This window comes from Panthera uncia, assembly GCF_023721935.1.
Source record: "Panthera uncia isolate 11264 chromosome D3 unlocalized genomic scaffold, Puncia_PCG_1.0 HiC_scaffold_8, whole genome shotgun sequence".
Lineage (NCBI taxonomy): Eukaryota > Metazoa > Chordata > Mammalia > Carnivora > Felidae > Panthera > Panthera uncia.
Window position 1 is genome coordinate 74,435,442 of NW_026057586.1, and position 6,000 is coordinate 74,441,441.

Here is a 6,000-nt window from a genome sequence, read left to right on the forward strand (position 1 = left end):
AGAAGTAGCAATAATTCTGCTTTTCACAAACTGAAATTGAGGGGAAGCTGAGGCCCAGAGGGAGGCACTGACTTGTCAGAGGTCACCCAGCCAGTATGTGGCAGAGCCTGGGGTGAACCAATGCCTGTCCGACTGAGCCACTGGGCCTTTGGAAATCTGTATAAAAAGATACGGATGGGAAGTTCTGCAAACAGGAGAGACCCAGAGACACAGCTTCAGAATCACAGGCTTCGGGGCTTGGACTTTATATGCAGAGTTTCAAACCAGAGCTGTTTTGACAACTGAATCCAAATCCCCAGGAAACCGTTGTTTCTAGCTGAGGCTGTGATGGAGCCTTAATGACAACCTAAAGAAGGCCGTCTCTGCAGGGCCCAGGGAACAGGCCGTGAATTCTGTTTAGGATGTCCCTTCCTGGCCAAGCTAAACCAGGGAGGAAAGAGGTTTATGCCAGGCCATGAGATCACACCTGGAGGTCCCTCTCCAAGGCGGTAGCAGGGGGGATTTGCGGGGGCCATTTGTCTTCTGCCCTCTCTGGTTCAGAGGATGTGCAAATAATCGTGGTTATTTGAATTGCCTCACAGAGCGGGGAGATAATGAAATCCCGCTGAGGAGTCTGTGAGGAAGGACACCTCCAAGGTGAAACGTCTCCTGTTTGGTGCTGACATTCAGGGCCCACAGCACCCAGACCAGTGGGACCCGCCAACCACGGGTGCAAATTACCCCACGGGAGAGCAAATGCGAATAATAATGACCGTGGGTAAGCCACTTGGCATGCAGGTTCCTGACTTCCTTCTCACCAAGCCCCCAAGACAGAAGGACACGGTATCATCCTCAGCTTAGGCAGGGAAAGTGGCATCTTGAAAACAAACTACAACCACTTGGGGCATCTGTTGGTCAGTTTCTTTTTTTTTTTTTTTTTAATTTTTTTTCAACGTTTTTTATTTATTTTTGGGACAGAGAGAGACAGAGCATGAACGGGGGAGGGGCAGAGAGAGAGGGAGACACAGAATCGGAAACAGGCTCCAGGCTCCGAGCCATCAGCCCAGAGCCTGACGTGGGGCTCGAACTCACGGACCGCGAGATTGTGACCTGGCTGAAGTCGGACGCTTAACCGACTGCGCCACCCAGGCGCCCCATGTTGGTCAGTTTCTAATAAAGTAGTACATAGTCTTATCATAGGACCAATTCTACTTGGAGGCATTTATCCAAAAGAAATGAAAACACAAAGATTTCCCAGGAAACAGCCCAAATGTCCACCCAATAAGAGAATATGGGGGGGAGGGGGGCAGTAATTAGGTGTCTGTACAGCAAAATGTTATTCAACAATAAAAAGCAATGAGCCACTGATGTGCAACATCATGGACGAATCTCATGGAAATGATGGAGCATGCAGTAGGAGTCCATGCGCCTGAAGTTCAAGGGCAGGCAGAGTTTCCCAAAGGTGCTAGGAATCAGAGGATTGCTCACCTCTGGGGGGAAAAGTACGGAGTAGGAAGGGGCACAGGGCAGGGACGCTTCTGGAAGGATTTTACATAAATCGGTCAGGGTGATACAAGAGTGTTGCGTTTGGGGGCGCCTGGGTGGCTCAGTCGGTTGGGCGGCCGACTTCGGCTCAGGTCATGATCTCGCGGTCTGTGAGTTTGAGCCCCGCGTCAGGCTCTGTGCTGACAAGCTCGGAGCCTGGAGCCTGCTTGGGATTCTGTGTCTCCCTCTCTCTCTCTGCCCCTCCCCCACTCATGCTCTGTCTCTCTCTCTCTCTCTCTCTCTCTCTCTCTCTGTCAAAAATAAATAAACATTAAAAACAATTTAAAAAAAAAAGAGTGTTGCATTTGGCAAAATTAACTGAGCCGGTTTAAGATTTGTTCATTATATTGTATGTAAATTATGCCTTGATAGAGTACAGGGAAAAGAATAAAGAGTTGAAGTGTCTCGTATGGCGAGAAAATGATGGAATTGTGCCACAAACCAACAGCCAGCCTGAACCAAACACAGAAAGACAGCCACCACCTCATTTCCAGGGATTGGAAAGATCTCTGTTCAGCTCGCATGTGTCCCTGAGCCAGGCCTGTGCTGGGGCTGGGACAGTCCTGTCCTGATGCAGGGTTTGACCCCGGGACAGGGGAGCAGCCATTCCAGAGCCACGGGGAGGGGGGGGGGGGGGAGGAGGAGGGGGGGGGACAGCAGATTCCCCCAGGAGGGGACCGTGTCCAGATTTTCTAGACCAAGGGGGCGGCGAAACCAGAAAGGAACGAGGGAAGGAAGGGACGTGATGCAGATAAGGAACAGGCTGGGCAAAGACCCACAGTATGAAAGGAGAGAATGGGGTCCATCGGGGGACAGAACTGCTAGTCACAGTCTTCCTTAGAGAGGGGACAGGCAGTGATAAAAAACGCCATCAATAAAAATAATAAAAGTGCCTACACTTTACGCTCCTTACTCTGTGCCAAGCACTCTTCCTATATTAACCCAATAAATCTTGGCAAGGACCTCATGCGGTAGATTGCCCCCATTTCGCAGATGATGAAATTTGAGGCTCAGAGTGGGGGGGGGGGGTAACCTGCCTGGCGTCACAGAGATAGTACGTGGTGGAAATGGGATTCGAGCCCAGGTCAGCAGGCTCTCGCATGCATATTCTCCCTGTCACCCTGCTGCCTGGCTATCCAGGTGGAGAGGGACGGATCACAAAGCCCCCCACCAGCCGCACGAAGAGCTCATCCTGGGGGCAGTAAAATCCTTACTGCCCCTCTCTGAGCTTCAGTTGCTGCGTCTGTAAAATATCGATGTTAATCATTCCTACCTCAAAGCACCGTGATGGGCTTACAGCGAAGGCATAGTGTCAAGCAAGCCGGTAAAAGGCCTGGCCTGGAGGACACCGCCCGGTTCGTGAGCTGCCGTTACTTTACGGGTAGAGTCACTGAAGAGCTCACACGCCTGGACCTACTATGCGCCGGCGCTCTGCTAAGGGATTGACGTGAAGTGCTTCATTGAATGCCCACAGCAGCCTGGGAGTTAAAGGTCATTGTCCTCAAACATCCCGCAGACGAAGGAGGTGAGGAAGAGAGGTTGGGAACTTAGATGATGCCATAAACGAATACCAGGACAGGGCTTGAGCCCACAGCGTCAGGCTCCACTCTGTAAACCCCCACCCTGCACCCGGCGGGACGGCGGCCCCATGTGGCCGGTGAGCACAGAAAAGTGTCAGGTCTGAACGGGGGTGTGTTGTGAATGTCAAACACACACCGGATGCTGAAGACTCCCTTTGAAAAATCTCGTAAATGATTCCTCACATTAATTCCACGTTGATATGATCATAATTGGATGTACTGGCTTAAATACAAGAGATCATTGTATTTAAGGGCCCGACGCGGGGCTCGAACTCAAGATCATGACCTGAGCCGAAGTCGGACGCCCCACCGACTGAGCCACCCAGGCGCCCCTCTTTTTACCATTTTTAATGTTTATTTATTTATCGAGTGCGAGTAGGGGAGGAACAGAGAGAGCGAGGGAGACAGAATCCGAAGCAGGCTCCGGGTTCTGAGGTGTCAGCAGAGAGCCCGACGTGGGGCTCAAACCCATGAATGGTGAGATCGTGACCTAGGCCAAAGTCGGATGCTTAACCGACTGAGCCATCCAGGTGCCCCTTACCTTTTTTTTTTTTTTTTTTTTTTTTGAATGTGGCTTCTAGAAAATTTTAAATTACATATGGAGTGTGCATTATGTTTCTTCGGGGGAGTGCTGTCCTAACCACCTTGCTACATGGTTCCTGATGCATGGGGATGAACCATTAGCCTTGGCTCCCAGCCTCTCCACACAGGTCCTTCTGAGGTTGCTGCACTTTGATTTCAGTCCAAGTGTGCCTAGGAGCTGTGTCCCTTGTCCCTCGAGCCTTAGTGAGTGAGTGTGTGTAAGCACGTGCGCTCTTCAAAGTCACTTCCTGCTGGGCTCCTTCTTCACCACTGTTGGCATCACAGCAGCTCCCAGAAGGTGGGAGAGGGCAGAGGGGACCCCACGCCAACACAGAATCTCTGCCCTCTGCTCCCACTCCTGCGGGCTGCTCTATCTGATGGCGCACCAGCCCTGCGCTTCCAGATTCTGGCCCCCGGCAAGGTTATTGAAGCTGAGATCGGCTGTCCTCCCTCTCCTAGGGAAAATAAAAATATTCTAATTAAAGCTGGGAAGGCCCTGGGAACAATAGTGCTGGCGCCAGGCTGATGGATGTAATTCAATTTGCAGCGTGAAGAGCAGGACTCTAGGCTCTGGCCATTACCGTGTCGATTGCAGGGCAAACACGATCCAGAAGTGGATTTAGCGAATGCAGGCCAGCCCACATGGTGGTGGGGGGGGGGGGGGGGCGCTTGAGTCTTGTATCTGTGGTCCGGGAACAAGTGATGTCATGGGGTGTGGAGGCCCAGATACACCCGCTCCTCCAAACCTCAGTTTCCACATCTGGGAACAGGGGATCACGTCGGCACCCCACCTCCTAGGTCCTCATGAAGACTGAAAGAGGCAATGTAGACCCGGTGCGTGGCTCAGGGCCTGGCCCAGAGTAAGCGCTCAATGAAACAGAGAGCCATTCTCTTTTATTTTAGCTCCTTCCCCCGATGGGGACATTGGACATCACACCAATTCTCATGTCCTCAGCAGGCACCTGGTGCTACAGCCAGATCTCTGGTTCCGGGGGTGATGCCCTGGGAAGGCAGTGAGCAGAGGAGGGGGACAGGCTAAGATGGAGGTTCCTGGGCTGGTCTGTGGTCATGGCTAAAAATAATCGTCACAATTACATGGGGAAATATCATGCTACCAACAGCTGGCTACTGAAGTTGCAGGGTCGGGAATAAAAGGTAAGATGCAAGGGCCTGGATGTCGGATCTCCGGAAGCTTTTGGAGAAAAGTCTGAAGTCACTCTGTACTAGATAATGAAGCTAATGGATGATTTTGTGCCAGGGCAGACGGTGGGGAGGTGAGATTAGGAGAGGCTGCGGAGGTGAGAGACAGAGCAAACCCAGCAAGATGTTTAGAGGCTGGAGCTGGGTGAGGGAAAGGGGTCTGAATCACCCTCGTCACCACCACCAACCCCCGAAGAGTGCCGATCCGGGGATATTTGAAAAATCTTGATGCCTCATGTTCCATTTTGAAGTTGTTTTCACTCGAGCGAGGTTAACCCCTCCTGTCTTCCACTCCGCCCCTGAAATCTATTATCCTCACAAATAGTTTGTGCAATTGGATTTCTGTCTATTGTTTTTTTAAATGGAGCTCAAGCAGGAAGCTGAGCTTCGAGTCTGGGGGGATGTGGGGCCACAAAGTGCTGAAGCAAGAACCCTGGAAACCCGAATCCTTCTGAGAACTGGCAAAAATCTCCAGGGGGTTCTGAACTTCTCAGGCTACTGCTGAGTATTATGTTAAGACCTTCCCCCACTGAAACCCCCCCCCCCCCCACCAAGTCCTCCTGGCAAAGCAGACAGTCCAGAGAGTTGGGACTCCTTCCTCTCTGTTGGTGGCCAGCTCTGTAACAAAAAAGCAGATGGAGTCTAGCTTAAAAACAAGGGGAGGGCAAACTGGAGAGTTACTGAAAGCTCAGGGAACTGCAATATGAGATAAACAATAAGCCACAGAAAGGCCGGTAACCGGGGTAGTCTCAGGGACCCGAGCAGCAGGAATGGTGGCTGCCTCAAAAGACAAATGAACTAATTATTTTTGTCCCTAGGGTACTTGCTCAAGATTCAAGTCCCCAAGAAAGGGACTCTGATTGGCCTAGCTCGAGTTACACAGTTACCTTAGCACGGAGGGATAGGGCTCAATGGAACGACACACGGAGGGGTGGAGGGACAGACAGTTCCTTAAAGAAGCGGGACGACGTTGCTCCCGGAATGAGGAGAGAGGGGATACCGGGCGCGCGTGTTTGTGCACGCGTGCGTGTTTGTGCACGCGTGCGTGTTTGTGCACGCGTGCGTGTTTGTGCACGCGTGCGTGTTTGTGCACGCGTGCGTGTTTGTGCACGCG